We start from the raw sequence: 9974 nt of genomic DNA, 5'->3' as shown, positions 1-9974 counted from the left end.
TGGGGGTGCGTTGCCCCCGAAAAACCCAGACACTGAAAAGGTTAATAAATCACATGTGTATTCCACCAAAGGCATGTGCTCGGGGCAAGTTTAACAGAGAATGCTATCCCTCTGCCCCCTTCGGTGTCATGTCTGTGGAATTTCTTAAATTGTACTGTTTACTGGTTGACTGATATGCACTATGTTTAAGTTCTGCATAATTACGCATTGATGTGCAAGGCGCTGCTGTAGTTCTTGTCGTTTGAAAAGTTGTACTACAAAAGCTGTACTCGGCAGCACTTCAGCTACTTTAGGCAAAACTTGTTCAACTGTTCTTGATCTGTTGTTGATCATTCGAGAGCAGTCCAGGCAGCTGCAGGATAGGACGGCATTTAACCGCAAACCTTACTCACGCAGTGTATTCCGCGGCACCACCCAGGGAACCCGTCTGCAACGAGGCCAGTGGATCCACTTCATATCGTCGTCACATCGCGACTTATCTCACACGTGTCAGCGTATCGATGCACTTATCAAGCTGGAATCTACGCTGGAGGCTGCAGACAACGCACCCGGGCGGAACCGTTACGTCATCCCAGGACTATAAAAGCGCTGTACTGACCGGGCAAAAGGATCCTTCGAGAGCATTTCAGGCAGCTGCAGGATAGGACGGCATTTAACCACAAACGTTACTTCGCGCAGGTATGTGCTGAGGCATTTTGAAACGTTCTATTTGCGCGCACTGTAGCTCTTGGACTGCTCTCTGGGTGAAGCTTATCAAAATAATTACTATAAAAAGAGCTGGCTAAGGCAATGTCAGATTTGACGGCACAAATCGCAAAGAATCACGAAGAATTAAAACGCGATCTCGTCAAAGTGATTGAGGGCGAAATGGAATCAGTGAAATCAGCAATGAACTTCATTAATCAGAGTTTTGAAGAAATCAAAATGGAAGTCGCTGCAGTCAAGTCGAACAACATTGAAATAGGAAAGAACAGCCGCGTGTCAAAAGAACTGAAGAATGTCAAACAAGAGCTGACTGCCGTTGCACAACAGTCGTAATAGTAACCTGGAAATCAAACATAACTGCGAGTCGGCATAGTTGGAACTGATTCATCTTAAAACTTTTTGTGCGTGAACACGAAAGCGCTCGTCCTTGTGTGGCCCCTATTCTTCGTCCCTGTTTGTTTGCGCACAGAAAGTTTTAAGATAGAAATCAAAGGTGTTCCAATTAAGGATGGAGAGAACCTCGGTATCACAATGCAAGCCATCTCTACTTGCTTGAACGTAGAAATTAAAGACTCAGACATTGATGTGATACACCGCGTTCCTACAAAGAATAGTAAAACTGCGCCAAACATCAGTCAAGCTTGTTTCTCGAAATATTGGGGACACAATTCTGAAAAAGCCAAAAAAAAAAACCAAAGAATTAACACGAATCACCTGGGTTTTGATTGCGAAGTCACCTCGATCTTTATAAATGAACATTTGTGCTATGCAAATAAAGTTCTTTTTTGCCTTGCACTGAGAGCAAAACGAGAAAAAGGCTGGAAATTCACATGGGTATCGGATGGAAAAATTATAGTAAGGAAATATGAAAACTCACGTGTGGTCCATATCACAAGCACCGAAGATTTTGCTCAAATTGTATAAACACGTGGAATTAGCAGCTCTGGTACCGACGTTAATTGGTTTTAATGGCTTGCACTGCAACGTACGCGGTATTGGAAAAAAACTTTGAAAGCCTATCAGCTCTAACGTAAAGATGGCTAAAAACGGGTGAAACAGACCAGCTACCGGGATATGTTACAGTGTCGCAACCACGACTGGGGACAATCCGAAGTGGAGGAGTGGCTGTATTTATTAAAAGTTACATTAAATAAGTTACGCTCCCTGAAAGCTCGATCTGTCAGTCACATGCTGAAATTCTGTTTGTTCAATTGAAATGCGGTGTGATAGTAGGAGTCGTGTAGCGGCCTCTTTCTTCAAACATGAATGATTTTGCTGCAAGCATGGAGAAAATAATGGTACCCCTTATTTCCTCAGATGACACTATAGTCGTTTGCGGAGATTTCAATATTGACCTTTTAAAACAGAATTGTTATGATTACATGTTCTTACTTGAATCACTCAATCTAAAAAATTACATTTCTCCGAGACGTATTACAAACCACTCCGAAGCTCTTATTGATCAGATCTTGTGTAATTTTGAACCTAATGTATCACCTGATGTTCACGATGTTACCATTGCAGATCACAACCCCACGTTTCTCTTCTTACCTCGCAAATACATGTCCTCGTTGTGTAATACACGCGATAGAAGATCTAGTATAAATTATGCAGAAGTACGACGACTGCTCCAATGCATAGACTTTAAGAATGTATTTGATTTGTGTGATGTTCACACTCAATATGAAAATTTTATTCAGTGTATCTGCAATGCCATTAAGCAATCTACAAGGGTATATGTGCGCCACAATTACGAGAGACCAGTGTGTCCTTGGATAAGTAATACTATACTGGAAACATTAAAGCAGAAAGACTCTTTTTACCGTGAATGGAAACGCAACAAATCAAATTCATATTACAGGGAGAGCTTTAATTACTTTAGAAATATCTCACTTAGTATGATTAGAAAATCGAAAAAGCAATACTATGCTAACCTTATTAAGAACTAGCTATTAAGCTATTCAGGTGAGACCTGAATAGCTTGGCTTTGAAATTAATATTACACTGCTTTCAGGGATGTGTAATTCATAGGGGTGGAGACCTCCGATTTCTCCCCCTTTCCTGGAACATCAAGGTTCCAGTTTCCGGAACCGCCCGTAGGCATAAGGGCACAATTGGCCAACACGAGGGTTCGAGAAGTGCCCCAACAGCCTCCGAATAAGAAATATAGATTGGCTGTGGTGCGCGCTGTCAAGCCACACACTGTGAGTTTTGTGGACTTGTTTAACTGAAATTGTACTAGCCAAGCCTTATTTCAAAGTGACCACATTTTCAAGATTGCTAGTTAAAAATATTTGTCAAGTGTTTCATGGGCATTAAGACTTGTTATAGTTAGTCATTACTTTCTGAGGTAATGAGCTAGTAAATGCCATAGCAGAGGCCATTTTTTATACAAAGTTCTTCCAAGTAGCTAATGCAGTTAATGCTAGCGTTCTTCAGAATAGGGAGGCAGAGATTTGAGTTTCTATCTTCCCACAAACAACTTCAACATATTATGATGACTGTTCTCCTAGAGGCAAATTGTACGTCAGGGACAAAGGCAATCTGCCAGTAGTATAGGGCAACATGTCCATAGAAGTGTCAATAAACCACTTGTATTTACATGGGCTGTTTATTCGAATGTAGGCATGACTGCCCTCAGCAGTTTTGCCTACAAAGCAAACATTACTGATAAGCTTCTATCTTTTGCTGTATACTGTATTGCAGGACTTATGGAGCACAGCATACCTCTAGATCAAGCATTTTCACATTGCCGAATTGCCAACATTGAAGTTAGCATATGTTGTGTTCAAAATTAAGGATCTACGAATAGTAACCTTTGATAAATGGTGTTGCAACATGCAGCAATCTATTCTACCAGTATTTGTATTTGCTACATAAGTGTACTGTGTTTGTTGTATTCCTCTAAACATATGAAGTGAAGAGACAATTAGGCCGTGAAGATACAGGAGATTAACAGTTTCTTTTTACTTGAAATGTAGAAATAATAAAGTGAATCTAAATGAAATTGGATGAAAAGTAATCTTCCCACGTTTGGGAGGTCCCACTTGCACGAAGTTTTTATTGTGATTAGCAGTCTTTGGGAAATTTCGGCCAGTTTTTGGTATATCTGTGTAACCTCATTCATGCCAACTTGGGTCAGTGGGTGGTCTATGGTCTAATCAGTAAAGCGTCGTGCTGCCGTGCTAAAAGTTTGAAGCCGATCCTCAGGCCAGCTTGGGTCACTGTGTATGTGACACTGTGTAGTGATGCTCTTCAGTGGCGAAAAAAAATTATTTACAATTTCTCCACTGCTTGACAGAATCTAACCCTGAATCCACACCTGAATGTGCACGCTATGCCTGAATATACATTCACACATGCACCACATGCAGACTTTGCAGTAGCAGTGTTAACTGGCGCACCTTGTCCAGAGAGATGCATGAGGCCGGCAACATCGACACCTTATAAATGATGCATTTTGGCGGTGGCAATATGGTGCGTCACATAAACGCCACTCATGCATTTCTTCAATGCTAACCACGTTAACATAGACATTTATGTGTGGTTGGTTCTGCCAGAATTTTCTGTTGTCCACTTTCATTTGAACCCTCTTGCATTTATTATTCTCACTCAGTGTATTGCTAGTGTGACAATGTGTGCCATTTTTTCCCAATATGTTCAGCCACCCAGGCCACCTATATGCAGTTGCTGCAAGGGAGCTTGTGTACAAGTTCCCACAGCTGAAAGATGTACGTGGGGAAGGCCATGTAAGTACTTTAACACTTTATCTGTGGCATTGCTAAAAGTTGCATATGTAGGCATAAGAGCTTGGGAGCTAACAGCGTGACAATGACCTGAACAGTGGTAATGCTATAGCAGCATACATTGTTAGAAAATATTCTATATTGAGCAAAGGATGGCGGCAAAGGAGGAACAACAGTGCAAAGAGCAGGTCTCTGTGTCACCCTGTTCCAACATGACATTATAGCAGAAAAGTGTGCAGAGTCTGTGCCAAATAGAGCATAGAAGAGATAACCTCATTTCGTCCATGCTGCCTCGCTAGCAAAGCTGAAACCATAACCTTAAATACATCTTAGGGTAGAGGTTTGGGCGAGTTGGTCGTGGTTAATAATGGTGGAGTTTGCGTAGTGGAAGAAAGTAGGAAAGGAAGGACAGAGACAAGTAAAGAGCGATAACTTGCCGCCGCTTGTTCTCACGTTTGAATTACCCGATTCAAACACCCTTCGATGTCTTGATTTTAAGCTTTTATTCACGTCTACATAGGTTTGCTGGATGTATGAACCAAGAAGTTGTAAACCACCTCTGCCTTCCAGCTCGGCCCACTCAAAGAGGAGCATCACTAACCTTAGCTTTGCCAATGCCCTCAAGAAATCTTGCCCCCGCACAATGCTAAATAGTTTCACTCAACAGGCGAAGCACCTGGTAGAAGCAGATTATCCAGTACAATTGCTTCCTTTGGTGGCTGAAAAGTAGCTCAAAGTCGCGCAATGAGGACATAAGTACGAGAAACGTGGCATCGCTGAGGAGAGCCGGCCCGTTATTCTGCCGTATGCGCACAGCACTTCGAACAGGTTAAAGATTGGCCGGGGTGGTAGTGTGCATGGTTTTCTCAGCCTCAGTGAAAATACAGAAGCTTTGCAAGTGAGGCGACGCACCACGCACTCATTTTTATTCCCGCTCCATCAAGCACTAGTCCGGTTTCGTCCCATACATATAAGGGGTCGTTTACTGAATCCCACTGAAGTGCAGCTAGACTTTGATCCAGTACTATGACTGATAGCAGTGCAGAGTGTGGTTTATGCAATGCGATTTTTGAAGATGAGTGTAGCATTACTTGTGCGGAATGCAGTTTGTCTTACCATTTTGGGCAGCACTGTTCTGGTATTGCTGAGTCGATATACACGTCAATGGGGTCTGCGAAACGTGAGAAATGGCGTTGTCGTACATGTCGCGGAGACTCTAGAGCCACTGTCGCTTCTGGGAAGCTGTCGCAGGACAGCTCTTCAGGTATATTGGCAAGGTTATCTTCCCTCGAAGACAAGCTGACAGCTATCCTTGGTCTAAAAGACTTAATTGACAGTCTTGCACTGATACCAATACACGTTGATAAGCTGACGCTCACTTGTCAGTCCCTGCAGACCACAACTGTTGAGTTAAAAGCATCAGTCACGTTCATGTCGTCACAATACGACAAGCTTCTTGAACAGTGCAATAGCAACTCTCAAGCAACGATGAGACTTGATCAGAAAGTGGTTTGCCTTGAGGAAACTGTATCTGAGCAGGCAAAACAGATCAGTCACTTACAATCGCAACTAAATGACAGTGAACAGTATACTCGCAGAGCTAACCTGGAAATAAGCGGATTACCGGTCACGGCAAATGAGGACTTGCCGGCAGTCTTGTCGGACCTGGCTGTGAAGCTTAATTTGCATGACCATACGGCGAAACAGGTATGTGCTGTTCACTGCTTATCAGGAGGCCAGGGGAAAATACCGGTGGTATTGGCTAGATTCACGTCACCAGACTTGCGAGACAAATGGCTGCAGGCAAGGGCTCGACTCAGGGCGTTGGCCGAAAACAAACAGATTCCTGAAATTTTTTTCAGTGAGAACCTGACTCGTGCGAACAGTGAACTTTTTTGGAGGGCTAGGGTTCAAGGCAAAGCAAAGGGATTTAAATTTGTCTGGGTGCGAAATGGGAAAATATTTGCGAGGAAGACCGAGGTGCTACTGCTCTAAAAATCTCGTCTGTAAGTGACATTGATCAGATGGCCTAAGATTTGTAGTTCCTCGCAAAAGAGTATGTCGTTTCCAGATTTCGACTCCTTTGTTAAGACCTTTCAGCCAGCGTTGGGTTGTTCTTGTATCATTCTTCACATTAATATTCGGAGCATCAGGAAACACTGGGATCAATTTGCGGTTACGGCCTGTGCTCTCAGTGACTTTGTTGACGTGTTTGTATTAACGGAAATTAACATTACCAACACTCTAACCGATGTATTTAGGCTTCCCGGTTACCATGCCTATTTCATTACACGCAACAACAGCAGGGGTGGTGGCATTGCGGTATACTTCAAGGAATCATTGATGATCTCCGAGGTTACCGTTTCCTTCGGCACAGCGGAGGTCATGGCCTTTGAGGTATCCTGTCGCGGTATTTCATTTTATCTTCTTGCTATGTACCGACCTCCTAGTCAAAATGTATTGCAATTTATTGAGGAATTACAAACTATACTGAAAACCAACTTTGTTGCTAAAAACGTATGCATGATAGGGGACATCAATATCGATTTGATGAAGGGTGATCGCCATGGCACTGAAAGTTACTTAACAGTACTCGCAGAATTTGGCATTGAACCACATGTCGCCGATCCTACTAGAGAAGAATTTCTTAATAATCGCATTACAACTACTTGCATTGACCACGCTAACGTCCGTGCGTCGGACATTTCTTCAGTGACCGGAGCAGTAATCAGACAGAAACTGGCAGATCACTATTACATTGCGTGTCGCCTTATGAAAACAGACTCTATGCAGCACGCTAACTCTACCAGGTGTGTTGTGACCATTCTAGACCAAAAAAAGTTCGATAATCATGTCACTGAATATGACGGATTCATTTACTCATCATAACACTAACGACACTGCGTACGATAGCTTGGTCAGGATATTAGGCGAAATAAAGAACGTGTGCAAAAAAACTGTGGTTGTGAAGAAACGTAAAATTGACTGCCAGTGGCTGACTGCGGAAATCCTGGCTGCTATCAAAGAAAAGGACACTTTCTGGTCTCGATGCCGCAGGGCGCCAAAAAATGACAAACTTCGAGCAGAATATCGTTGCATCAGAAATAAGGTAACTGCGCTTATCCGCTTATCAAAGAGGAAGTTCTTTGCACAGCAGTTTTACAACACTCGTCGCGACGTAAGGAACACTTGGTCTCTGATAAACCAGTTACGTGGTAACATACGCTTGTCCGTCCAAGAAGCAGTGGAGCATAATTTCGGTGTAGTGTCGCCTATTTTGGCTAATGAGTTCAATAACGTATTTTCGGCTGAGCAACGGGTCGCAGTCCAAACTTTGAGCTCGACAAAGATTAAAAACAGTGTATCGCCATCAGCCTTCCTTCCTCTTATGACAGAATCTGATCTTTTCAGCATTTTGTCTAGTCTGAAACGTAATAAATCCGCCGGACTTGACAACATTTTCATAGCTGATCTGATAAGAAACATTACAGCTCTGAAACATGTTCTGTTATTTATTTTAAACGGCATAATTGCAACTGGTACATGGCCAGATTCACTGAAGAGTGCTCGCATTGTTCCTCTGTACAAAAGTGGGAAAAAGAATGATATTGCCAACTACCGCTCTATTTCTGTTCTTTCCTGCATATCCCAGATTTTAGAAAAACGCGTACTTTCTGTGATGAATGCATTTGTTGCTAAACATGACCTAATGAGTGTGAATCAGTACGGATTTGTTAGTGGGTCTGGAACACAGGTGCTATTAGAAAATCTCTCTGATTTACTGCACCAAAGCCTGGAAAACAATGAAGTGGCATTTGGGCTTTTTTTGGACGTAAAAAAAGCTTTCAACACAGTAAATCATCAAATTTTAATCTCTAAACTGTATTCATATGGATTTAGGGGTCGTTTTTTGTCGCTAATTAAAAACTATCTTCACAATCGCTCACAAGTAGTCATGTTTGGGCCTATCTGCAGTGACGCGGTAAATCTGGTATGCGGTGTCCCGCAAGGGTCTATCTTATCTCCTTTGTTGTTCAACTTATATGTGAATGATATATGTGACCACGTGAAAGCATCCACCGTATTCCTTTATGCCGATGACATTTTACTAGTGTCAAGCAACCCTGAGTTTTCATGTTCCCTGGCTAACCTTCAAGAGGACGCTATTAAAGTTAGTGATTGGTTTGCCTCAAACTTAATACAAATAAATAGCACCAAATCCAGACTTGTCTGTTTTCGTAACCCGCACAAAGATGTACCAAGCGTCGCTTCCATATATTTACACCCTTCATATTGCTCTTTGTGCTCTTGTCAACCTATAGCTAGCGTCCAGTCGGTTAAGTATCTTGGTGTGCACATAGACAGTGATCTGACGTGGAATACTCATTTGACCCACATTTGTAAGAAACTTAGAAGTGTTGCATGTTTGTTGTTTAATTTAAAAACCATGATGCCTTTTTCTATCAGAAAACTAATCGCCCAGGCTTTGGGGTATAGTGTTTTAAGATACGGTATGTGTTGTTTTTTTAACTGCTCTTTCACATGGAAATGTCGAGTTAATAGGATTTTGAAAAACATCGCTACAAGCGTCCTCTACATGCCACAGGAGAATTTGCCCAGCAGTGTCATTAGAACAGCCAGTTTGCCTTCTTTTGAGAATCTTTTTAAACAAATCGTAGTACTTAAATATTTTTGGAGCAGTGCATACAGGCACATAAATACGAAACCGGTACCGTTGAGACATGTTCCTCGTTATCTTAAACCGAGAGTGCGCCCTCACTACGGTAAAGCAACAAGACGCTATTATGTTCCTGCTATCTTCAATGAACTACCGGACGATGTATTTTCTTTGTCCACCCGCAAAACACTGAGAGTTGCTGCTCAAGCGTTAGAGAACCTTTAATATGTACTGATGTTATCTGTGCACCTTTGATAATGTGTGATGGTTGTGCCAAATGCACAACCAGCTTCTGATGGAGTTCTGGTGTGGCGCGTAGATTGCCGCGGCTGCCGGTTGTCGCCGCACAAGCCCTCTTGTGGCTTCGGCGCTTCCGTTTCGTATACTGTTTTAACTATACTGAATAAAGATTATTATTATTATTATTATTATTATGTTGGCCGAACTGGCAGATGCCTCAACGACCGCTTCCACGAGCATCAAAACAATGTGCACAATACGGTGCAGAGGCATCTTGGCATTCATTTCCTGGATTGCAAGTGCACCCCTCTCCTTCATCAGTTTGTGGTATTGGCAAGGCATTGGTCGCAGTTAACTAGAGAAATAATAGAAATGGAGTACATTCACAATCTACGTGACCGCTGCCTAAGCACCCCTTCCATTGCTCTGTCACGACCTGAGCGAGATTACCTGGCCGAGCGCAGGGCAATCGTGGTCACGTGATCTGATTTGACTTATCAGTGATGTGCAGGTTCTACGTATCACCCTTCTCTGTGGGTTTTCCTGTTTGCCGAGCATATACAGGGTGTTTCAGCGAACACTTTCAAAAATCGTTAACAGTTGCC

The sequence above is a fragment of the Dermacentor variabilis genome, chromosome 3 (genome assembly GCF_050947875.1).
Source record: "Dermacentor variabilis isolate Ectoservices chromosome 3, ASM5094787v1, whole genome shotgun sequence".
Classification (NCBI taxonomy): domain Eukaryota; kingdom Metazoa; phylum Arthropoda; class Arachnida; order Ixodida; family Ixodidae; genus Dermacentor; species Dermacentor variabilis.
Note: the sequence above shows the minus strand (reverse complement) of the source record.